The 26,351-nt window shown below is 40.1% G+C and overlaps 1 protein-coding gene across 2 annotated transcripts in view; it reads right to left on the reverse strand.

The window, feature by feature from the left end:
• The window catches only part of bahd1 (bromo adjacent homology domain containing 1), a 60,162-nt gene extending 36,305 nt beyond the window's left edge, over window positions 1-23,857 (reverse strand). For both annotated transcript variants that reach the window (XM_041812271.1, XM_041812272.1), the window contains exon 1: window positions 23,559-23,857. The gene's annotated coding sequence lies outside the window, so the exon portion shown is untranslated. The remainder of the gene's footprint in view (window positions 1-23,558) is intronic.
• Between the last annotated feature and the right edge of the window lie 2,494 nt (window positions 23,858-26,351).

Raw genomic sequence — 26,351 nt, forward strand, 5'->3', positions numbered from 1 at the left:
TGTATTGTGTGTTTAGAAACACGGCAATTGTTCTTTCTGTTTATAGATAAGTGATGATAAATGATGAAGTTCAGCCTAAATGGTACACCAAAACACCTATGCCTACTCTGAAGGAGTTACAAGCTTCAGCAGCTAATGGGAGGGACTCTGCATACAACAACTGTTGCCCCGGTTCTTCAAAAGTCAAAGCTTTATGGGAGAGTAGCAAAGAGAAAGTCACTACTGAAGAAAACTCAGATTAAATCTGGACTAGAGTTCGCCAAAGGCATGTGGGAGACTCTGTGGTCAAGTGGAAGAAAATTCTTTAGTCTGATGAGACCAAAATGGTGCTTTTTGGTCATCAGACAAGACGGCAACACCAAACCAAAAGCACACTATCACCTCTGTGAAGCATGGTGGCAGCATCATGCTGTGGGGTTGCTTCTAGGCAGCCAGTCCTGGAAGGCTTGTAAAGTAAAGAGGGTAAAATGATGCAAGAAAATACAGAAGAGTCCTGGGGGACAATCTTATTCAGTCTGCAAGAGAACTACGGCTTCAGAGAAGTTTTGTTTACAGCAAGACAATGATCCAAAGTATATTTTATTTATTTATTAAATTTATTTGATAGGGACTATTTAAATTACACAGTGCAACTTTGTGGATTGAGACCTATCCACACAGACTGAGTGCTCAGTGACTGCAGAAAATGATGCATCTACTAAATACTGACATGAAGGGGGTAAATACTTATGCACTTATCTTAAATTGCATATTTGTTTTTGAGTTAAGATTACTTTGTAAATCTGTTATCAATTTGACATTTAAGAGGGTTTTTTTGTATTTTGTGTCAGAAAAGCCAAATTATACTGACCATGGCTGATTTATAAAATCAATAAAAAGGTAAAATATCAGAGGGGTGAATACAAATTATAGCTACTGACATGTTTGACTGTTAAAAAAGAGAGAAAGACATCTATATATTAAGACACTTCTTACACATGCACAGGACAAAACCAGCAGAGAAGGTACAGCTTTGTACACAGGGGTGGCCAAAATCAATGCCAGCTGAATGATCCTCACAGGAGCTTTAATGAAAATTGAACGTGAAGATCAATTAATAATAAAAATAGAGCCACAGAATAAACAGTATGCCACCAGAACAATGAGTACAAGATCATCTGTTAGAAAAATTACAGGGATTTTTTTTCCCGTCAGATTAATGACAGCAGAAAATAGAAGCATGTATCCTGCTTAATTAGTCTCATTTACTGGATCCTCCTCTCTTAATGATACGTGCAATCTAATATAGATGAAGAGTGATCTGCTGCTGCTCATCATCTATTACCCTACTTGGTAAGGAAACAATGATAACATCAGCTTATTACAGTATGAAACATAAAACACGCTGCTGCTGAACTCATACAGTGGACATTCAGTGATAGTCAGACTTCACCAAAACGCAGATTCAGTCTCATAAAAAAAGTGATTGAAGAGCCATCATGTTGTCGGGTTAGAGCGTGGTCAGAATTAGAGCTCAATCGGGGTAAATGCTGATTGTCCTCATCAATATCAGCATTGCAGTGTGTAATTAACATCTGTAAACAAGCTGAGTGTGTTGAGTTAATGAGGCGTGAGCACCGGGGAGAGCTGAGGGAGTATAGACTGCTGAGATCTGACCTGCGCTGTGATAAACACTCTGAAACAATCTGCAGGGAGAGCTACTGGGCAGGATCACTCCGGTCTTCATCCTTAGAGTAGGAAACACTCTTTCACTTATTCATTATGCACAGAAGTGTACAGCTAAAAGGGGAGGCCATGACAAGATAGCTTTAAACTTCAAAATTCAGCTGAAAATTGAATAATGTTGATAGGTGTTTTGATACTGCAGCAGCAAAATTAGGCTGTCAATGTTGAGTCGTTCTTGTTTTTAAGCACCAACAATTGCAGCCAAACTCAGTACACTAAAAAGCTGCCAGCATATCTGTTCAATTTAGAGTGTGCTGGACTTTTCCAACTGTTTCTCATGGATCCCTTCCTCTCCAACAATCCTTTTTTATAAGCTTCTGTATATTTTGATGATCAAAATGTCTGATATTAAAAAGTTTGAGTATCAGTGTTGACAATTTCTACATCTAACTTCTGAATTCTTGATTTATACCCATAATTATACACGCAATACTTGTTCATTTATAAATAACAAAGGCGATCAGGAAGAAAATACAATTTTTTGTTTGTATTGCTGATTATTTAAAATGCAAAAAACTCTTAATGTCAAAGTGAAAACAGATTTCTACAAAAAAAATATCAACTGAATAACAAAGTTATGTAAAATAAGGGACTGCACATATTTAGTAGCTGCACCTATGGCTGAGTCTGTGTGGATCAGTCTCAATCAGGCTTGCACATCTAGAATTGAAATTTTACTCCATTCTTCTTTGCAAAACTGCTCAAGCTCTGTCAGGTTGCACAGGGATCAGGCATGAACGGCCCTTTTCAAGTCCACCCATGTATTCTCTATTGGATTGAGGTCTGGGCTTTGACTCGGCCACTCCAGAACATTCACCTTGTTGTCTTAAAACCATTTCTGTGTAGCTTTTGCTGTATGTCTCAGGTCATAATCGTGCTGGAAAATAAACTTTCTCCCAAGCTGTAGCTCTCTTGCAGACTGAATAGGATTGTTCTCCAGGATTTTGATGCATTAATTTTACCCGACTGCCGAGGAGCATCCCCACAGCATGATGCTGCCACCCCCATGCTCCACAGTGGGGACGGTTTGGTTCTTGTGATGTGTCCACCTGAGTCTTGTCTGATCTTTTCATCTCAATGTGAGCGACAGAGAGCAAACAGCCTTCTGTCAGGATGTGGTGGTTATGGGTGGGGCTGACAATAACTTCTGTTACAACACTGAAGCTTTTCATGGTGAAAGAGATGTTTCCTCCCTTCTGCTGACCTGCTTCGGCATGAGTTTGCAAGAGTTAGAGGGGAGGGGAAGAGGGGCAGGGGGTGTAGTGTGGGTCTGTATGAACAATGGGAAGTGGCGGAGCAGTTAGCTCAGCTGTAGCACTGGTATAGTGGCAGTTTAATCAAAACTGGACCACATTTACTTATTAAAACAAGATCAAAGAGCCACACTGTAAGCTTCTCTTGGTGGAGATGATGTTTTTGCTCATCTTCCGAGCTGCCACGGCATTTCAGCCGCATCGTAATCCATAGTTCCCAACTATGGTAGCATTTACCGGTAGGTCTGTTGCAGAGCTGCACATGTGTGGCATGTTTTATTGCTCTGATTGAATATGACAACCAGAACATTCTTCCTATTACCTTCCTAGAATTTTTTACAAAGTCCTGCCCTTTCTAAACACTTTCTATGGGAGCTTTTACAGATGAATGTGCAATATCCATGCAATCGAGATATGAAACAGTCTATCTGGCATGTCAGGTTAGAATTTCATAAAATGAGGGAGAAAAGCAGTTAAAAGTGGCCTTTCTTGTAAACAAAGCAAATGGGTCCCAGAATGATTGCATGCCTGCAGCTCGTTCTATTCTTTTGTTATTGTTATGACTGTGAGCCCCCTAGTGGTGGAATTACATACATAGTTTAGGTGTTCTTTTAGAGATTTAGCTTGTAAAATATTGCTCATTAACACATCTAGCAGAAAAGCATCATCATTAGCATTACTTTAGAGTCGTGTCACTGGTTCAAAAGTCAACATTAGGGATGAGAGAAAATATTGATACACTGATATATTGTGATATTTCTCTGCGCAATACTGTATCGATATTTTAAAATGCAGTCTCAATATTTTTTTAAATAATAATTAGGGTATTTCTGCGGCTTATTTGCTCAGTGAAATGGTTAAATATTATGAAAGGACAATGAAAAGTGTTTAAGGATGAACTCTATTCAGTGATCATAGTGAGCAGTGACACAGCCTATCTTGTCAGTAAACCAAACATCTTTCTGTACATGAGCGAGATAAGAAAAATATGACTTTAAAGCCTCTAAAGAGTTGTCTACTCTGTGCCCCAGACCGTTTAACCTCAGATATCTCTAAGGAGATCTACATCGTACCTCTAGTTGACAAGATCTTGCCCCGGAAACTCCTACCTGAGGAGATATTTACTGAGGATGATATATTTTTCATTGGGTAGGTGGAGATAGATAGCATCAGGCAGAGTGAAATAACACCGTAATACTCACTGTAATACTTTATTGATCCCTCTCTCCGCTCGGCCCTGCCTGAAAAGTCAAAGCTCAGAATCTGCTACAGCGAGGCTGCGTCTGAGCTGACAGAGCGTCAGCGCTCTGTAAACTAAAAAAAATGAACTCAGTGGGGTCAGAGCTTTCTCAGGTGTGTTTGGGGACATGTGGGTGGAAATGAGGGAGAGCAGGGCAGGCTGGGAGTTCAGCATGTTTACAGGACAATAGTAAATTAAAGGTTAAGAGCAGAGTATAAAAATAGTGCCCTACCTCCAAAATAGAGGAGGAGTTTAAACTTATATAGTTTTCTCTTTTGGTGCACTGATAATATCTATCTCTTTAACATAGCACCAAGTAGCAAAGGACAATTTCTCAAAGCTTCTAGCTAGAGCTGGCTTATATAGCCTCTAATTAACATTGCAATATTTTTAGGATATATTCTCATCAGCCTTTGAAATAACACGAGTATGATGGTAGACCCTTCTACTTCTTCTATAGTCTTTTATTTTGAATTTTAAGTTATAAAATGTTCTCACTGTTATGTTTGCTATCATTGATTATAAAAATTGTCGTATTTTTTCTCATTGCGAGTGACACAAACCTGCACAAAAACTCAGCAATCACAAGATGCAGCCAAAGGCCTTAATACTGCTGTCTAGTCCGCCATTCAGGCTTTCAGCTTTGATGACATTAGTCCTGTTATTTGTGCCGATGACCACTGGACCAGTTTCTAAGAAGTTCCATGACATGAGAGTATCTTTCAGACCTTGTGCAGGGAGCTCTCCGTGTTTTTATTGGGATACACGCTTATTTGGAAGCTCATACTCTTTAACTCCCAGTTGTCAATGTAATCTGCTATTCTTCTTGACCACAGATACTTAGCTGTGGAGAAGTGGGTCACATTTGTCAACTGCTGGGCCACCTTTTCTCTTACTGACTCTAGTAGCAAAAAAATTTGCACCCAGGCAAATCATACTTGGGGTTGAGTGTCTTTATGATATTTTTTGATCCTGGTTTTGCGATTATTGACACAGTATGTAATCAGAATAGAGCATATAATCCAGGAGGAATTATCCCTTCGAACATTTCAGAAATTTGTCGCTGTCACACGACTGTGTGAGCAGTGTGTTATGTTAACAACAGTGTTATACAGAGAGTGATTGTATGAGAAGTATTTGTGTCATGCATGACTGGTAGAAACATGCTCGTGTCTGGTTTAATTGAGTGATAACTCCCTCACAGAAGAAAGCAAAAGAACATTTAAAAAAGGGCTGAAACTGAGTGATGCACCAATGCATCAGTGGAACATCTGCATCAATGCAGTTGATGGCCTTGTGAGTGTTCAACAGTCCATTGACAAAAACATGACTTGGGCCAATGAAAGTTACTGATGTGTGTCAAATGTGAAAAATAGACACATCTGTGTATGCTGTTGTGAGAGAAAATGTTAAAATATGACAAAAGCAGTAAGAGACAGAGATCTGGCAAGTTAATGCCCACACACCCTCCAGCTGTCTGTCCAGATAAGCTGAGTTTGCAGCACGCTGCTTCTTGGATGTGGTTGAAATTTGCGGAAAAATAGTGGGGCAATTGAGCCATATTCCCATTTCCTGCTTGTGCAGGTTCATTAAGGAATGAAGCAAAAAGACTGCACCAGGACGTCTCAATCCATTGGAATAATAGGATATGTTTAATATTATGCAAAAGCCTTGGAACAAAAACACATTTGCCACATATACTGTGGACTATGATCTTCCTGCAACTTTAACTGCACAGCAGTTTGAAAACTTAATCACACAAGTAAGAGCATTAAATTCATCAGCTGCTGATGTGATCCTCTCGGTAAAAGCCCTGAAATGTCTTCTATGCACAGACAGCAGCTGAGAAAGGTGTTAAACCAAGACGTTTTTATCAGAGGCTGTTAGCAAAAGATTTAAACAAGTCTGATCCACTTTTCTGCATCGTTACCTTATTAGATCACAGTACAAGGATTGCTTAAAGTGCACAAGTGTAGCTTTACACACAGCTGAGTGATAAACTCGCCAACTGTGCTGCAGAACAGGCTATTTCTCCAGTCCTGAATGAGAAGCAACAAAGCAGAGAGGATAATCTTTGTAGAGAAAAACATGCATAACAAGAAGTAAACTACGAAATAGTCTTTTATTAGAAAATCACTGTAAAAGGACACAGGACAGGACAGGACACTGCAATTTGACACCATTGTTCTTTGCTAAACTGCTCAAGCTCTGTCAGGTTACATCTTTAAGTCCAGCCACGTATTCTCTATTGGATTAAGGTCTGGGCTTTCACTCGGCTACTCCAGGACATTCACCTTGTTGTCTTTAAACCATTTCTGTGTAGCTTTTGCTGTAAGCTTCAATTCATGGTCTTGATGGAAAATAAATCTTCTCATAAGCTGTAGTTCTCTTGCAGACTGAAAAAGATTGTCCTCCAGGATGTTCTGATATTTTTACCCTCTACCTTTACAAGAAGCATCCCCACAGCATGATGCTGCCACCATGCTTCACAGTGGGAATGCTTCTTGAAAAGGAAGAGTTAGGTAGGATTTGCTTGAAGTGTTCTTTTGTCTTCATGGTGTAATGGTAGCCAGGAATACCTATTAACCAGTGACTAGACCTTCAAGACACAGGTGTCTTTTTACTACAATCCCTTGAGACACATTCAATGTACTCAGAGGATACCCATTTCACTAACTGTGAGACTACTAGCACTGATGGGGTGGACCTCAGCAGAACTAACAAACTTGTGCGTTCATGTACACAGAATAAAGACACAACTTTGCCAACTCATGAAAACAGAAAATTAAGTTTAAAAGCATGTGTTTGCTGTTACACAACAAAACAGGTAGTGAGTTGTTTTTTCTCAGCCTGAAGATGTAGAGATGACAGTGAAGCACCAAAGAGCAGATACAGGACAGGAAGTGTAATTATCTGCTGCTACTGTTCCTCTTCAAAGAGACGGGGCAACATGCCAGACAGCTTGACTGGCAAAGAGAGCCAGGAGAGAGAGGGAAACTCAGAAAAATAAAGAGAAAGGAGTTAGATGGAGAGAGAGAGAGCAATGAAGACTGAATTTAAAAAGATCGAAGAGAAGAGTGAGGGAAGAGGAAGACGGAATCTCGCACTTCAGCTTTCACTGAAAGGGAAAAAGTCAAACTAAGTAGAAATCAGTGGGGCCATTTTTTACATCCTCAGTCGGGCTTTTCTTTGCCTGACAGCTCCTCAGGGATACAGACGTTTGACACCAACCTTCTGAGAGAGCGATGAAGAAGAGGAATTAGGAGAAAGTGAGAGAGACAGCGACTGAAGGGAAAAGAGGGGGGAGGTAAAAAGACGAGAGTGTGATGGATTGAGATAGTACAGAGAACGGAGACAGAGAGAGATTGCCATCATCATCAAGAACAATGACGCTCTGACAGAGGAGGCCTGTTGCTCGCTTTTCTACCCAGCTGAGAAGAAGAAGGGAGCGAGGAGGGTGGGGGGGGGTGCCCGTCTGCCCACCTGCCAGGGCCTCAGTCATGCTTTTAGCATCTGCCAGGCTGAAGGACGCTTGGTGCCATGTGCTTTTCAGTGAAGGAGCCTGACGTTTGTCACTCACACAGTCAGGGCTTCTGTTCTGCCCTGACTCAGACAAACAAGGTTTAATGTCGTCCCTACCCACAAACCCACACTCTCACACACAAAAACACACACTCACACATCATGTAAACAATCCCAGTGTGTGTGAGAACAGAGCAAGACCCCGGCTCTGAAAGCTCCACATCCACTGCAGCTGTGAGCCGGCCGACAGCTGACGCCGGGGCCACTGCTCTCTGCTTCTTCCTCCAACCCCGCCTCCTCTTCTTCTTCTATGTTTCCATGAAACAGACCTGTAATTTTCACAGCTGTGTCTCTGGCATGGTGCCAGGGTGAGTCAGGGAAAGAGACAGAGAGAGAGAGAGAAATGGAGAGGGAGAGAGAGAAGGCCTGCCTAATGGGTTTTAGAGGAGTGCAGCCTTCAGCAGAGCTTTACTTATCCAGAGACACTCAAGATTCAAACCGGGGAAAAACTCAAACAACTAAACAAGATTAAGATCCAACTGCAAAACTGATAAGCATTAGAAAAGAGGAGTCTTAAAGGGACTATGAAACAGTCTAAATTTAATACTGATGCTTCAATATGGCCAACACAAACAAACAAACAAAACCATCAGGAATACAGCCAATCATTTCTGCATTTAAAATGCCTGCTACCATTACATCCTTGTCGAGGTTGAAGTGATTTACATCAGACAGAGCAAAGGACCTATTATGTTTTAAAAAGACTCAAAGTCAGTAATTCCTTGGACACTTCAGAGGAAGCAGGATGAGATTCTTCTTCTTCTTTAAGCGTGTACACAACAAGATCAGTAAATAAAATTGATAAAAGCTTGTCCACCTCAGTTGCCAATATTGATGCAATCTGAAAACACCTCAAAGGTGCCTAGCACAGTTCTCTGTACTCTAAATGAAACACCTGTGCAGTGTTTAGTTAAAGCTATTATGACTCAAGCATCAGAGAAGGTTTTCGACCCTGTACAAACCAGCTCGAAACAGACTTTTTTTGTATTTTTCTCTTTAAATGCAAACCTCCAGCCCCTCTCTTCTGTGGGACATACCAACAGGAGTACAGCTGTGCCCCTCTATTACAGTGGTGGAGATATATGGGAGGAGAAACCAGGTTATTATAATGACTCATTACACGGAGTGCAGATTCTGAACAGACCATCAGATTTCCTGTTTAACCCTAGGACTAGGTTGGGTTATTTCTAATTTTATGGGTAAGGAAATACACAAAATATCCAAATTCATGTGCAAAAATAAGCTGTTTTTCATTATATTAGAGCTGGGCTCAAAAATTGGTACAGCAATATATCATCATGTGCACCTTGCTGTCATCAATGTATCGATATCGATGATCGTAGTGTTTATCTGCCAAAAAGACTAAAGGCAAAGACATTGGATTTTTTGTGGTTTCTTCAAACACCAGAAAGTTAGGAGTTGGACATGGGTCCTGCAAGCTATGCAGTAAACAAGGTAAAACACTGCAGCAACACCAACCTTCATCGACATTAGACACCAGGCTAAATAGCAGTTAGCAACAATAGCTAGGCTCACTGTGTCATCCCAACCAGCACTGAATGATGCTGTTAAGTCACCATTTCCCTCAAACTCTAAACTGGATCAGTGATTATAAGCAGCACTTTATGCTTTATTTGTAAAGACATGGGCTTAACTGCCTGTTTTACCTAAGACTCCCCCAGGCCAACAAGTCAGCAGCCACTTTAAACAATGGATTGTCTGCGGGAAACACTGGGTATAGATCACCCTCTGACTGCAAATGTGTTTGTGAAATTAAGATAGTGAGCAGGCATTTCAAATTTTTAGAAACCCAAAACAAGGAATTTTGTGATTTTTGGTATTACTGTTATTTTTGTTGTTTTGAAACAAGCATCAATGTTGTTTTAAGTTTATTAGTGTTTTATCCATGTATAAAAATTTGGTATTGCAACAACCGACTGACTGAAATGTGCTATACAATTAAAGCTGCTGTACCTTGCCTCAACTTTCAAAGTACTTCTTTTTAAAGAGATTATCATTTCTCACAGTGGAGGACAGTGGACATGTGGCGAAGGAGCCACAGGCCAGACATGAATAATTTTGGGCATCATATGTAACATGAACAAAAGTATTTGGCCACACCTGTAAATTACAGAATTCAGGTGTTTCAGTCAGATCTGTACACACACATGTATAAAATCAAGCAACTAGCCATGTAGTCTCCATTTGCAAACATTTGTGATACAAAACGGGTTGTTCGGAAGAGCTCAGTGACTTCAAGCGTGGTACTGTGAGGGATGCCACCTTTACAATGTGAAATTTTGTCCCTGCTGGATATTTAACAGTCCACTGTAAGTAGTATTATCAGAAAGTGGAAGCATTTAGGAACAACAGCAAAATCACAGAACAGAATCAACGACTGCTAAGGTGCATGGTGCATAGAGTCACCAGTGCTCTGCTTCACGAATGGGTTTCCATGGCTGATTAGCCCCATGCATGCCTCACGTCACAAGGTCCAAGGGCAACCTTAATGCTTCAACATAAAAAGACATTTTGGACAATGCTATGCTTCCAACCTTGTGGTAACAGTTTAGGGATTGCCCTTTTCTATTCTAACACCACTATGTCCCAGTGCACAAAATAAAACTATGAAAGCAAAGTTTGATTAGTTTGGTGTGAGAGAAACTGACTGACCTCAACCCTGCAGAGCATCCTTGGGATGAACTGGAATCAGTGTTAATTTTGGCAGCTAGTTTTAATTTTAGTCTTTGTTTTAGTCTTTAAATGAAATGCATTTTGGTTTTAGTCACATTTTAGCCATTTCTATCCTTTCTAGTTTTGTCTAATTTTAGTTGACAAAAACTCAAAAATATTTAAGTCTAGTTTTAGTCCATAAAAAGTCCTTACATTTTAGTCTTGACTTTTAGTCCAAGCATTTATTTTCTTGTCTAAATCTGGTACCAAATCATGACTGTGTGTTCTATGCACCCTGCCAAACCTGGGGTCCCTGCTTTCTACAGCTGGGAGGCAGAAGAGATTATTTTTCGATAGATTTACCTACAGTGGAGAAATATCATGGATTCTGAATGTCCAACGAAAACTACATTACATTTTAGTCTAGTTTTAGTCATCTTTATGAAAACTTAACTTAGTTTTGGTCAGTTTTAGTCATCACAGATCTATTTTTGTTAGTCTTAGTCTAGTTTTTGTCATTGAAAAAAGGCTGTTGATGAAAATTTTTAGTCATAGTTTTAGTCAATGAAATTAACACTGACTGGAACAGGGAATGCGAGCCAGGCCTTCTTGTCCAACATCAGTGCCTGACCTCATAAATGCTCTACAGAATGAATGGGCACTAATTCCCAAATAAACACTCCATTATCTTGCGGAAAGCCTTCCAAGAAGAGTTAGCTAAAAGGGGGGCCAACGCCAAATTTGAAGACAATGTCATAGCTAGTCCTTTTTGGTGTATTGATCAGGCATCCGAATACTTTTGTCCACACAGTGTATCTAACAGATGGGATGATTTTATGTTTTTCAAAGTTACACTTAAATGTTGACAAAACACAGCTTAAATTTAACAAAGTCAAATCCATAAAAAAGTTCCACAACTCGAAACTGAAAGAACCTAATTGCCAAAATTTGTATTCATGCACGACTTAAATCCTATTCACACAAAAGTAAAACTCCTGAAAATGTACCAGATATTTCTGAGGTGTGCTGCATGCATGAATATTGTTTTTCACTTCAATTTTATCTGAAATTTTTCCTGCCAGCCCCCCTTGTTAAATGTCCATGTAAAGTCCAGATGAGTCAACGTGCAACTGCAGAAGGAAATAATTAAGGAAATTAACCACAAATAAGTGGGCTGAAGCTTTGACATTTATATCCTTTGATAAGAAAGACTCATTGGAGTTTTATTTATATAATAAATCTTCTTTATCATGTTTCCTCTTCACCAGTACAAGCGTCTCTGCTCTTTTATTATTATTGTTATTATGTTGTACAGCGTCCTCAACCACTCCCGTCTGGCAGGAATAGTCTCCCACTGTGAGGAACATGTGGACAGCCGACTCAGGACAATTTAAAGAGCAGCCTGCTTGAGATTTACTCCATTTTTTTCCAGAGTGCATGTGTGAAAATGGCTTGTGATGCAGGTTCACAGTTTGGGTCATTATTTCATTGTTTGCTTTAATTTTCTCTTCAAATAAAACTGCCTTCCCAGGGTGTTTATGTTGTACAACTGTTACCCTGCTGGACCTCTTCTGAGCAATGCTGCCATAATCACAGCGCCCTACTAAGGCTGGATTACCTTGAATTAACAAATATATCTGGGCTGTAGCCCTCTTTGGGGTTTGGGTTAAGTCTTAATGCTCTGGGGTTTAGATGTTTGGGTACATTTAATGAAGACTGGGTTAAAAAGATGCAGGACTCATGTTGTAAATGCCATGTGAGAGCCTTGCTGTGGATCCTGCTGCATTTCATGTTGAAAGTATGTGCAAATCTTGCTTTAAGACATTCATTCAAGGGCCAAATGTAAGGCACTACATTGGAAGATAAGAAAGTACATTTTAAGATACAATCAGCTCTAAATAAAAACATGTCGAGGTGAAGTGCTTGGGGTTTTTCTACCCCTCGAATGCGTAAAACCCTAACATTCTCCAACAAGATATGCCAACTTGTCTGTTGCCTAAGAGCTGCTATTTCTGCTTTCTGCTTCTATGTTGCATAATCCATGAATATCAGAGGAATGGGGGGCCCCAGTGGTTTGTTTTGCCTCTGGGCCCTTCAGCAGGTTAATCCAGCCTCAATCTCAGAGAAGATCTTGTTCAAATCTAACTAAACCAAACAATGGCCATAACTGTAAAAAGAAGCTACAAGTAATAAACCAGAATTATCCTCTGCATTTTAGCCTATCAACCTCATGTCAAAAGGAACTTAGCATGGCTGAGAAATGATAAAATCACAGTAATAAGTTCAAAAGTAAAGGTAGCCTGACCAGAACAGCTATCTAAACAATCCAGCCCAGTGAGCCGTCTGAGTTCCTGTTAGATAATATTTAACATCAACCTCCCTGTGGGACACAGCGGTGACGATGATGAATGTTTTGGGAAAAAGGGACGTGTCAGTGTACTTTTCCAGAGCAACACCAACAATACAGTCAGGCATGCTGGGCGGGATGCTGCTGTCACTTTGAGAAAATATTCTCCTATAAATGTTTGTGTGCTTTTATTCTGCTTGATGAGCTGTTATAATAAGATTATTTTATTATTTATTGCCATATGAATCTATTCTCTCTGTTAATATGAGAAAGCTTTCACGTTGTGTATTCAAAGACACCTGGTACATATTTCATCACTTTTAACCTTTTCATTAAGCTTTCATATATATGGTATTTATAAATAAAGTCCAGCTGCTCCGGTTGTTCTCTGCCTGAAAGTTTTCATCTTAAAGCTTTGCAAGAATGACAGCCATGGAATCTGGCCAATCCATTTGCTTTACAAGGTTAGCAAAAGTGGTAAAATTACAAGCATTTACATTAAAGAATGCTGCCATTCTTGTTTTGTAAGTGTACCAATCTACTGTGAATATTTTAATGTGTATTTTATCTTTCATACAGTGCATTCAGAATTTATTCAGACCCCTTCACTTTTTCAATTTTGTTTTGTAGCAGCCTGAGGCAACATAAAAAATCCACTTTAATTCTCTTTAATCTACACTCAGTACCCCATCATGGCGAAGTGAATAAAGAATTGTAGAAATTGTAGCAAATTTATATCACATTAAAGTGATATTTGGGGCGCGCAGATGGTCAAGTGGTTTAATGCGCGCACCATGTATGCGGGCGGCCTGGGTTCGAATCTTGCCTGTGGCCCTTTACCGCATGTCTCTCCCCACTCTCTTCCCTGTTCCGAGTCTATCCACTGTCCTTCCTCTAATAAAAACATTAAAATGCCCAAAAATAAATCTTTAAAAATGAAAAAATAAAACAAAGGGATATTTCAGGATTTTTGAATTTGGGTCGCATGAGGTACATGGCTATAGTAGTGGCATTAGCCTCCAGTGATTTCTGTGAAAGCTGATCCTGTGGTTATTACAAGCTCAAAGAGATCTGTGGCATAATGGCTGTAGATGGGCTCATTTTATCTGCGTAGTTTAACAAGTTTTATATAAGGCCAAGAAAATATATTGGCTCACCTGTACACTGTGTCGAAAACGTGCAAAATGATTCATTTCTCCCAAAAAACCCCTCTGTGTTTGGCACTAATTTAAGATGCAGCTTTCACTATTTTGTCTCCTTCCGCCGCATACTGATATCCTCTGATCAGCTGTGTGAATCTGCAGGCTTCTACCGCGATAATAACACCACTGCAAGCTAAAACAAAGACAATATGAGAGATTTTGACTCAAGTGAAGACGATGTTCAGTTTACTGTGGATACCAGATATTTGTAGGAACCAGAGTACACTGAAGAAGAACTTATACTGACTGAGAGTCAGCGAGCTGAAAGAGAGAGCAGAGAAACTTAATTTGAAAGTTTTGAGCAGGAGATCCTGAGTCACCTGGTGGTCTAGGTGTGGCAAATGTGAACCCATGCTTGATATCCCTCCATTTCCCTTAATCTTTGCTGAGATGTTTTGACACCTTGACTGGAGTTCACCTTGGGTAAATTAAACCAGTTGGACATAATTTGGAAAAGTTCACCTCTCTATTACCATCTCTGCAGCCCTCCCCTGATCTAGGCTTTATGGCAGAGTGATGAGAGCCTCTCTTCAGTGTAATACACCTGAAAGCCAACTTGGAATTTGCAAACCTCTCTTTTTATGCCCTTCTACCTTGATGGCTCGATTTGGCCACATGACCAGCTCTTGGAAGAGTCCTGGCTGTGCCAAACTTCTTCCATTTGAGAATCACTCACTGTGCTCTTTGGGACCTTCAGTGCAGCAGAAAGTTTTTTTGTAGCCTTGCCCAGATCTGTGCTTTGCAGCAATCCTGTCTCTGAACTCTGCATGCAGTTCCTTTGACCTTGGTTCTTGCTCTGATATGCATCGTCAGCTGTGACGATGTGACTTTCTAAATCATGTCCAATCAATTTAGCACAGGTGGACTCCAATCAAGGTGTACAAAGATCTCAGCAAAGATCCACAGAAATGGGAGGAAGCTGAGCTACATGTCAGGTATTTTTGCAAGGGGTTAAAATACTTATGCCAATGTGATATTTCAGTTTTTAATTCTTCATAAATTTGCAAAAAAAATTATAAAAATCTGCTTAACTTTGTCATGATTGGGTACTGAGTGTAGATTGATAAGTATGTGAAAAGATTTTTACCGTCATCACCATAAATTACTCCTCGCTTTTCCTGTAACAAGAACCAAAACAATAGACATTAGGAAATTTTAACCCCCCCCCCCCCCCCCAAAAAAAATAATATCAATAATAATGACATGAAGAAATGAAGTAAGAAATGATTGCACTGCTTAAAGCTTCATCAATCAGGGTAAAATAGACAAAAATATAATACAATAGATCACAAATAACCTTTTTAATTTCAAGTGAATCCAGAGAAAAAGTAAATGTAGCAAGTATCATTAAACCATGTTAATAAAATACCAGTTTTACCACTAAAATGGACCACTTCTTTTACCACATTATCCTCTGATTCCTGCTGTTGTTTCTTCTAAGCACATGCCTCTGAGTAAGAAGTAAGGAGGACAGTGTGTTTTGGGTGACAGGAGGCACGGCCCCCTCCTCCTCCTCCTCCTCCTCCCCCTCCTCCCTCTTCCCCTCTATGTCCACAACAGGCCACAACAGGGCTCTTCTTCAGACATAATGGGATTATGTGCAGGATTGATATCCAGCTTTATGGCTCACGTGTGGGCCCTGCACCTCTGTTCAACATGCTGCCATGACGGGCCCGTCAGCATCTGCTGTGGAGAACAGACTGGACACAAATCTACCTCAACCTCCAGAACTGAAGCCCTATTGTCGGGCTCCTCTGTACACAAAAGGCTTTACAAACACCATTATACTGAAGAACTCACTGGGCAACTTGTACGTCATGCATTATCACACTGATGTCATGCCAAAGGCTGTCCTATTCAACAGCCTTTTACAGCATGGAATATTCAGCTTTTCAGAGATGGTTTTGAAGCCATAAAGGTGCTCAAGTCCCAGCTATCTTTATTTACACGAATCTGATGATTATTAACTGAAGCTTAACAGTCACTCATTTTATCTATTTTAAGAAAATAAAAGGGTTCTCAAAAAGCCCTCAGAGCACAAGCAAAAGATGTCAACATGCTTATATTCTACAAATGACAGTGGTGGCAGATGTATTATAAGTCTTTAATTAAAGGATGACTCGTCTGTTTTGAAGTTGAGTTGTATGTGAAGAACAGCAGCAGTCAGTAAGATCACTGATTGGAGATGCTGCCTGGATATTCTACACAGATACTTTTGCAATAATAAATTATTTTTTTTCTATGTGTTTTCTCTTGTATCAACTTTGGAAGTGTGAAAATGTGTCAAAAAAAGGGATGATTGTTCCTTCCTTCTTCTGAAGTGGCACCATGCACCCTCTTGGATTATTTTATTTATTTTAGAAGCTAATCATGGTCAATATAATTTGGCTTTTTTTGACAAAAGAAATTACAAATTAGCCTTTCTACTGTCAAAGTGAAAACCAGTTTCTAAAGAGTAATGTCAATGAAATAAAAATCCCTGATGTAAAATAAGTCATTTCTCAATTTTCACCCCATTTAAAGTGACTAACCTCATTCAACAAAGGTGAAATGGCGATCACCTGAGTGCAGTGAATGTGCCTCCAGTGTAGGGCTGGGCGATATGGCCTAAAATTGATATCCCGATATATTTTTGCTACATTCCGATACATGATATAAATATCGCGATATTTTGAAATGGCCTCTCAGCAGCTTATAATGTTTAATTCACCCCCAAATGACACTAGTTTGATGATTAAAATAGACTGTTCTATTGGATTTTTAATAAAATTGTTTGCAGAAAGTAAAAATCAATATAAAGTCAAATTTAGCAGTTTTATTTTGAAAAGGACTTCATTCAATCTTTTACTAATAAATCAAAAATACATAAATCATGAAATACTTGGTATTTTACAGTGTATGGAAATACCTGAAATGTTTACTATGTTATGTTTACTATTGCTGATTATAAAATGATTATTTTCCTCATTAAGGGTGAAGCAAACCTACACAAAACTCACCAATCCTGCTTGCAGTAAATGGCCAAAACCCTGCAGTCTAGTCCACCATTCAGGCTCATAGCTGTGATTATATTAGTCCATTATCTGTGCTGATGAATGCTAGACCAGTTTTTGACAAGTTCACAACATGGGAGCGTCTTTAGATCTTATTCAATAAACTGTCCTGTGTGATCATGGGGGGAAAAAGCTTGTCTGGAGGCGGGAACATTTTAACTACTCATTGTCGGTGTTTTGAACTGTACGGCTGAGATAAGTCTCCGTTGTTGTGGAGATTGTGGATCACATTTTTCCGTTGCTGGGCCGTCTTCTCTCTGACCTGTACGACTCTGGCAAGGAGTTTTCAGCAAAATGCTCGCACCCAGGCAAATCTCGTATTCTGGGTTAAGTGTCTTTTCAACAACACTGGGCTCATGTCTTTAGCGACATGTTGTGAAACTCCCCGCTAACTAGCCACGCTGCTGTGTTTACCTTCCTCTCCCTTGCTTCTAACCGCTGATGCGCATGTACAGGGGAGTTTTCTGGATTGGTGGAGGAGAGTGAGCGAGCTTGCTAGTGTGAGAGATGCGTTCAGGGACAATGGGAGAAGCGAAACTCCAGCGAGAAATGCACGCTGATGGCTCAAAACTTCCACATAATTTATACTCGGATATTCCCGATACAGTCATTTTATACATTGTGGGTGGCAAAAGCCGGGATACATCGAGTATACCCAACATATCGCCCAGCCCTACTCCAGTGATTGTAGTAAAAAGACACCTATGTCTAGAAGGTCCAGTCACTTGTTAATCAGTATTCCTGGCTACCATTACACCACGAAGAAAAAAGAATGGTCCAGGCAACTCGGAGAAAAGGTCATTGAAAAGTACAACTCAGGGGATGGATACAAAAAAATGTCCAAGGCACTGACATCCCCCGCAGTTCAGTTAAATCCATTACCATTAAATGGAAGGAATATGGCACATGTGTAAATCTGCCTAGATCAGGCTGTCCTCGCAAACTGAGTGACTGTGCAAGAAGGAGACTATTGAGAGAGGACACCAAGACACCAAAGGAGTTAAAAGCTTCAGCAGCTAAGATGGGAGAGACTCTACAACAACTGTTGTCCAGGTTCTTTAACAGTCAAAGCTTTATGGGAGAATGAGAAAGAGAAAACTACTGTTCAAGGAAATTCATTTTAAATATTGACTAGAGTTCACCAAAAGGCATGTGGGAGACTCCATGGTCAAGTAAAAAAAATAAACAGTTTCTTTGTCTGATGAGACCAAAAATGTGCTTTTAGCCATCAGACAAGAAGCTAGGTTAAGCAGACACCGCACACCGCACATCACCACAAACTCACCATCCCCACAGTGAAGCATGGTGGTGGCAGCATCATGTTGTGGGGATGCTTCTCAGCAGCTTGCCCTGGAAGGCTTGTAAAGGTAGAGAGTTAAATGAATGTGGCAAAATATAGAAAATCCTGGAAGACAATCTTATTTAGTCTGAAAGAGAACTGCAGCTTGGGAGAAGATTTAGACAATGACCCAAAGCACACCGCGAAAGCTACACAGAAATGGTTTAAAGACAACAAGGGGAATGTTCTGGAACGGCCAGAAAGTGAGGAGCTGGACAAGAGTCATGTAATATGCAAGCTGTGCAAAAAACAAGGTGAAGTTAGCATCAACGGCTAGGCTTGCTACACTGGACATAGGTGTGCCATCACATTCAGCACTGAAAGATGCTGTAAAATCAAAGTTTCCCTAAATTTGTAAATGGGATTAGAAGACCTCCTGCTGTACAGCATAGCTGATAACAAAGGTTTCATGTAGCTTCTTAAGGACTGTGATTAAAGCCAACTCATTAGTTTATTATAGAAACTGCAATGTCTGCATTATTTGTAGATGCAAAGCTAAAAAAAACATTTTTGCTAATACAAGTGGGCTTATTAAATTGAAACCAGAATAAGACACGACAGAAAACTGAGAGGCCTGTTCAATGCTGAATATAAAATACTAAGTACTTAGTAAGTATTTGCATTGATTAATTTCTTAAATTGATTGTTTTTAGTACATCTTGGCTTAAAGCGCAGGATGGTTAAAAGTATTCCTTTGCTGTTATTCTCTACAGTGAAGAACAGCTGCTTAAGTTAATTCTGTCTGTAGGACATGTTTAAATCAATGTGTATTGTGAGACTGTGGGAAATACTCAGCTCTAATACAACCCCACTTTAAAAAAAAAAAAAAAAAAAAAAAAAAAAAAAAATCAACAAGCACATGTTAGCCTGGACTCCCTCCACAGTAATTCATAGCTTTCCTGTAGGAACTCTGGCACGCTTCTTCAAACAGAGACTGTGCTGATTGTTATCTACAGTCCATAATTCATTTATCATTGATAAAGACCTCATACAACCTTCCTCTGAACAAAAACGGAACTATGCATTTAATCAAAAGTATCACTGCAGCACTAAAGTATGAAAGTTCACTAAAAGTACGACAGAAAACCTTCTCCCCGCTTTCCAGCAGTATACAGCTGAGTCAGGAGTGTCTCTCTTTGAGGAAAAGATGAAAACCGGTAACAGGAGCTTGTAGATTATGTCACAGTCACAGTCAAAAGCTGCTAAAGCAAAAGAGCATTTCCAGCATAGGAGCAACTCCACAGTATGTATCATTTTGACCTATCAGGGTCAGCAAACAGAGAAAGGATCCTTTTTAGGTATTAAAAATGAGGTACAACAAGCTTCCTGAAGATCACATTAATAAGGTGGATTCTCTCCTCAGGTTGAAAACATTTCTCAGGTGACACTCATTTCTCAGGATGTCAGCGTCTGACTTTGGACAGGTTTGCTGTTTGGCTGACTTGAAATTTGCCTGTGACAGACATGGTCATTCTGTTTAAACTTGATGCTGGGTTGATTTACCTTCATGATGGTAGAAACAATGAGTCTGAGTCAGAAATAAGGAGGAAGACGCTCAATTACATGGACCAAACTCAAATTAATGTACTGAGTGCATTCCCACTATTAGTATCACCTTGTCCCAATGCAAGTCAATGCTTCTGCCACATACTGCATGTTCAGGTCCCAGATGACTGATGTTGTCACAGATACACTGGAATGACACTGGAGGCAGACACTCAATTACATGTCCCAATCTCAAATTAATGCATTGAGTGTATTCCTGCTATTAGCGTCACCTCGTCCCAATGCAAGTCAATGCTGCAGCCACATTTATGGCGTGTTAAAAGACTAGAGTTGACTGTCTACCTTAAAGCTGTGGGATGCAGGGGTTGTGAGCCACAGCTGCTCAACATGGTGAACCCCAGTTAAATTAGAAGTTAAAAACAAAACAAAAAAAAAACTTAACTGAAATGTTTAAAAAGACTGTTATAGTTTCTTGAAAAATGTAAAATAGTAGGGAAGGACAGAGTATTGCAATGTCAGTTTTTCCACTATTGCTCAGCCCTAGTTGGAAAAGAAAATCAGGTTACAGCCATCACTAAACTTTGAGTTGAAGTTTACTTCTAGCATTGGTGGATTCTTAATACTGGCTTTGATTAAAATTTGTCATCCATCAGGGTATGTGTTCAGTTGTGTTAGGTCAAAAAGAATTGAACGTCTACAAATATGCGCTTGTCTCTGCAGTCTGGTTTGAGTTAAACTAAGCATCTTTAAAGACTCTCAAAGCAAAACAATAATTTATGTTAATTCACATCATTACCCATAGTTCTCAGCAGCACCCTTCAAGTTCTAAGGAGTTGAAGAAAACCATCCAATATCTCAAAAAGATTTACATTTTACTTTGAATGGAGAAGTACGTTTATTCTTTAATGTATAACAAATAACAGATGCAGTTCTGGTCCTCCTGTAACTTATAGATAAATCTGGTCTCCTTCTGTGCAGTGTAATTATTGTCTATGTGGAAAGGCTTTTGCAACTCCCCCCTTTAGGTCCATTACTCAAAATGTTTAAAAGAGTCGTCCTTATGATGAAAAATAATGTCAATCCCTTTCTCCTCCTTGTATTATAAACGGTCATTATGTTGATTGAATGTTTTATGACATCTATAGAGTATATTACTTGAACTCTATTATTGTCCTGTTCCTTAATTACTGAATAATTCATATCTACTGGGCATGGGTGGTGTAGCAGGGGAGAAGTGGGAATGATGAAGCCCCTATGGGTCAAAAATAAACACACTACTTTGGTTGGATTTGTTTCTCTGTAACTCACAGCAGTCACACTAAAGGTAAAATTGGCCAACTTTTGGCACCAAAATGCCAATACTTCAGTTTTTGAAAATATTGTGATTATAAACATTTAAACTTTGATAAGAAACTAGTAAATATCAAACATTATCAATAACTGTTTAATACTACAGCAAAAAAAAATACAAACTCCTTAAATGTAAGGAAATTTGTGTTTGGTGGATTATTTCTTTGTTGTAAAAAATGCTTCTAGGCAATAAATCTTATTGAAAGCCTGTTCATTCCCTCTTAAATGGTGCCACATTTGTAAGGAACATGCATATGTGGGATGAGCAGCAGAGCTGAGTATGTGGGTTGTGCCCATGAAAAATTTGCCAAATTTTCTCTGCCAACACGAAACAGCTTATTTTGCTTTTGCTACTGACCTGTTTTGAGCTTCTGGTACCCCCAGGTGCTGACATTTTGGCATTTGAGAAAGGGCAACTTCAAGCCAGTGCTCCACAAAACCAACTTGCAGCATTATTTGAAGTGAGCCCTTGTACCATCTCCAAACTGAAGGCCACGTTCCATATAACTGAGGATGTCAGAGACTGGCCAAGAAGTGGGCATCTCAAGAAAACAACACCCCAAGAAGACCATGTCCTCACCCGGTTGTCATGTTCAGCCATGAGTCCAGATTCTGCCTATGACAGGTGGATTGTAGAGTCAAAATACATAGAAGATGTGGAAAATGCTACGCCAATTGCTGCATGAACAGAGAAACTTTTTTGGTGGAGGCAGTGTGATGGTGTGGGGCGGCATCTCCCTAACTGGAAAAACGAATCTTGTCATCATTGGAGGCAATCTCAGCCAAATGTCAACATGACACCCAGTGGCAATCCCGTATCTCCACAGCCTGGGAACGAACTCTATCCTCCAAGATGACAACACTCGACCCTACAGAGGGGGGTTTATCCAAGACTACCTCCAGAATTAGAGAGTAGAAAGGATGCAATGGCCTGCCAGCAGTCCTGACCTCAACCCCAATTGTGAGAAATGCTGGTTGAAGAATGGGATGCCATCCCACAGCAGTGTGTGACCAGGGTGGTGACCAGCATGAGGCCAGCTGTTGTGGCTGTTTAAGGTTCTTCCATATGCTAAATGTTGTTAAGTCGCCAATATATCTTCAGACTTCAATGATCCAATCCACCAATCAACACCAAACAAGAGTCAATGGCAGAATAACCTGTTTGGCATTGACAGAGGAGATCTGGCTAATTTTTCATGGGCACAACCCACATCCTCAGCTCTGCTGCTCATCCCACATATGCATGTTCCTTACAAATGTGGCACCATTTAAAAGGGAAATAAACAGGCTTTACAATGGTACAAGATGTGTTGCCTAGAAGCAACCAAACACAAGTCTCTTATGTTTTGTGCTAAGTTTAGTTTCAGTGTGAGGTTTAATGTGGACCTCACAATATAACAAAGACAGAACATAAGTTATGGAGGCTACTTATGTTGTGCTATCTTACATGTTAACAATAGCTTTCAAAGAGCTAAAAGAGCTAATTTTTCATAGTTTTGTTATTCCTGTATAATGAAATGTGGTGTATAAAATGTCAATAGCTGTTTATGCTTATTAGTCTATAGGTTTTCCACAACTTGAGGTTGAAATTACTTCTACTTTAAAATGAATACAGTGGAGGTAATTTCTCTCAGAGATCTCGTGGTTAATGCTTGCAACGTTGAATAACATTACATCAAGAACTTCAGTAAATAGGTGAGTTAATATAAAGTCCATACCTCGATGACATGTGGTTATTATCATAGAAAAACATCAATAATCTAAGTTTAATAGCCCTATGGCATACCTTATGACGTGAACAGGTGATTGAATATCAAAACGCGTCGTAGCTGATAAAAACTGGCCAAAAGTTCGAAAGAAACTATCAGGAAAATACCAACAGGAGCTTCAAACGTCTCTGTCTGTTGTTGTGTACTAGCAGGTCAAAGGTTAGAGCAGTGAAACACATCTTTCATGTCCTTCACTGTAACCCCACAGACACAAGCTCCGCGGCAGTCTCGAGCCTCAAACTTGACTCTCACAGCAGCTCGTGTGACATTTTCCGCGAGCACGCGCTGAATCCAACCCGAGGCTCTTCTAGGTTCAGCGTTTACACGGCAAGAAACGATCGAGCCACCTGCACAAGAGAAACAAAGATGTCCAAAAGTTTCGCCACCAAACGAAAGCAACTACAGCTGACACGTTAGGAGCCAAACCCGGAGCTGAGTTGTGTCACGGCTCGGTCCTGTCCTGCCTGCTTTGACACTTTCAGTTTAGCACGAGCAAAGATAAGAGTTGTTGACACTTACCTCTGCAGTTGAAAGTGAAATAACTCCGCTCGGACCTCTTTTTTTATAGAGGAAGATCACTTCCACAGGGCGACAGAGTGATGCGTCAGGTGTACGCTTTCCGCAAGTGAAGGAGGAAAACGGAGCGGAGGACGACTCATGTTGAAGCCTTTATCTTAAGTCCGAACTGCGCTGCTCCCGAGCGACGCGGAAAAACACGACACTGGAACACTTTCAAGCGAAATCCCGCTTTAAAGAGACGAAACGAGCCGTGCTAAGCATCCACAGAGCTCCTGCAAACTACAGCTCCACTCCAGTGTGTTTTTACATAACAGCATCATCCGCTTTTTATGTTGACGCATCATGTAGCGAAAACATGGAGTTTCTTAAAGGGCCATGGACGCGCCGTCCACATGTCACCGTCCCCCCAGCAGCCCCCGCTGCGGCGGACAGATGGCTTTCACCTAGTTAATGTCTGTAAGCCCTGCTCCTTTTGACACTTGAATTAACCCTGGCAGGCAGCGAGGGAGTGAGTGAATGAAGGATCTGTGGCCTGTCAGCTCCGGCTCGTGTCCAAAACCTGCTCTGACATGTGACTGCACGGTGCCTCCTCGAGCTCTGATGTGGAGGACTATGTTGTGCTCTTTATGTCACTTTGTGTTTTTTACTCTCTAAAGTGGCATTTTATTTAGATTTAAAATATTGTCCTCCAATTTTACAGCCCTGATTCAATTTCATGTAGTAGATGGTAATTTTGATACCATCTTTAAATTTCTTACATTATTACTGGAAGCAATATTTTATTTTATTTTTTCTGCCATCTTAATATTTAAATCCCCTCCAATCTCTGGAGGATGATGACATAACGAGTGTTCGCATAAATTAACGCTTAGCAGGAAGCCAGCGAAGATCTTGTTGAACTATAATCGTCCAAAGATGTTAACTACGGAGGCCCTTAAGCACATGCAACCAAATATTTAACTTTATCTTCCTGTGATAACAAACAAGATTTCCCTATCTCAGGTTAATTTTCCCATGACTATTCAGACCTTGAATTGGGGGATTTTCTGCCATACTTCTTTGTAAATCCCCTCAAGCTTAGTCAGGTTAGATGGGGACTGTCGGTTGACAACCATTTTCAGGTTTCTCCAGAGATGTTCCTTAGTGTTCTAGTCAGATCTCTGGCATGGCCGCTCTAGAACATTCTCAGAGTTGTCCCTAAGCCACTCTTGTGTCATCTTGGCTGTGTGCTTAGTGTTTTTGCCATGTTTGGAAGGTGAACTGTTGGCCCAGTCTGAGCTCCTTAGCACTGCAGACCATGTTTTCACTGAGGATACATCTGTAATTTGCTCCATTTAGCTTTCTCTCAACCCCAACCTGTCTCCCAGTCCCTGCTGCTGAGAAACACCCCCACAGCATGATGCTGCCACCACCATGCTTTACTGCTGGGGTGGTACTGGGCAGGTGCTGCTGGTTTCCTCCAGAGATAATGTGTCCAAACAGTGCAATCTTGGTTTCATTAGCAGAGAATCTTGTTTCTCACAGTCTGAGAGGCCTTCGGGTGCTTTTTATTGCGAACAACAAGCAGGCTTTCATGTGCTTTTTCATGTGTGAGGAGAGGCTTCCATCTTGCCACTCTGCCTTAAAGTTCAGATCAGTGGAGGGCTGCTGTGAAAAAAGTCTGTTTTCACTTTGTCATTGTGGGGTTCTGAGTGCAGATTAATGGGAATAGAAATTAATTTAATCAACTGCATCGGCCTCCAACATAAAAAATGAAGGGGGTCAGAATACTTGATCATCAGTGTTGGTAACCCACCAAGCCATTAGGTCTGCCTTCATGAGTTAGAAAAAGTATCATCAGCTACTCATCCCAGACTTTTGCCATTAGAAGAGCTCAGTTTCGCAACCAAGCAACACAAAAGTCATTGTAAACAAAGGCTTGAAAGTATTTAATAAAAGTCTATAATTACCTACTCATTAATATGGGAGTTTTTTACAGCTAGTTTGTTCTTCTGAACCATGTAAAAAAGAGGGATCTTTAATAGGACAAGAGAACCGTAACCACACATACATTTGTTGATAGTCACAAGCCAGCATACCAAAGCAGCAACAACAACTTCTGAGTCATGGAGGCACATTTCATGCAACCTTTTAATGTTTATTCCGTGTTTGTTCCTTCTTTAATAATCCCCCCGCGGACTATCTGACTCCATGCCGTTGTGAAAGCGTTTGTGCAACATCTATTAATAACTCTGCTAAGCTTCAGTCTTGATGCTTATTAAAGAGGAAAACCTTCACTTGACAATGAGGCATTCAGTTTGTACATCTCTCTAAAGGGAGGAGTCCTTCCTGCTTTATTAAGTCACAGTTGAACAGACGAAACACACAACACTGACTACACAATGGTGAGATGAGGGATCACAGCGTAGTTTTTATGTGAAAATTATAACTTATCATAGTTATATAAAGTGCAAAGTGATAAAGGAAACCTTTAGAAAGGAGTCAGATAATTTAGGATCCCTGCATTTTGCAAGCTTCATATTAGACTGATAATAACCCAGTTTTTCTTGTTTACTAATCATCAGTGTAGTATCAATTACAGCTCTATAGGTTGAATTTTGTGATCTGCATGTCCAAAAATATGCACAAAGTGTTGGAAAGTATAGAAGCCATTAGAAAACATATAACCCCATTCTTAAAAAGTTAGGATGCTGTGTAAAATGTAAATAAGAACAGAATGCAATGGTTTGCAAATCTCATAACCCCATATTTTGTTTAATATAGTGATTAATAGTACTGGAAATTACTGCATGG

The sequence above is a fragment of the Cheilinus undulatus genome, linkage group 18, assembly GCF_018320785.1.
Source record: "Cheilinus undulatus linkage group 18, ASM1832078v1, whole genome shotgun sequence".
NCBI classification, from domain to species: domain Eukaryota; kingdom Metazoa; phylum Chordata; class Actinopteri; order Labriformes; family Labridae; genus Cheilinus; species Cheilinus undulatus.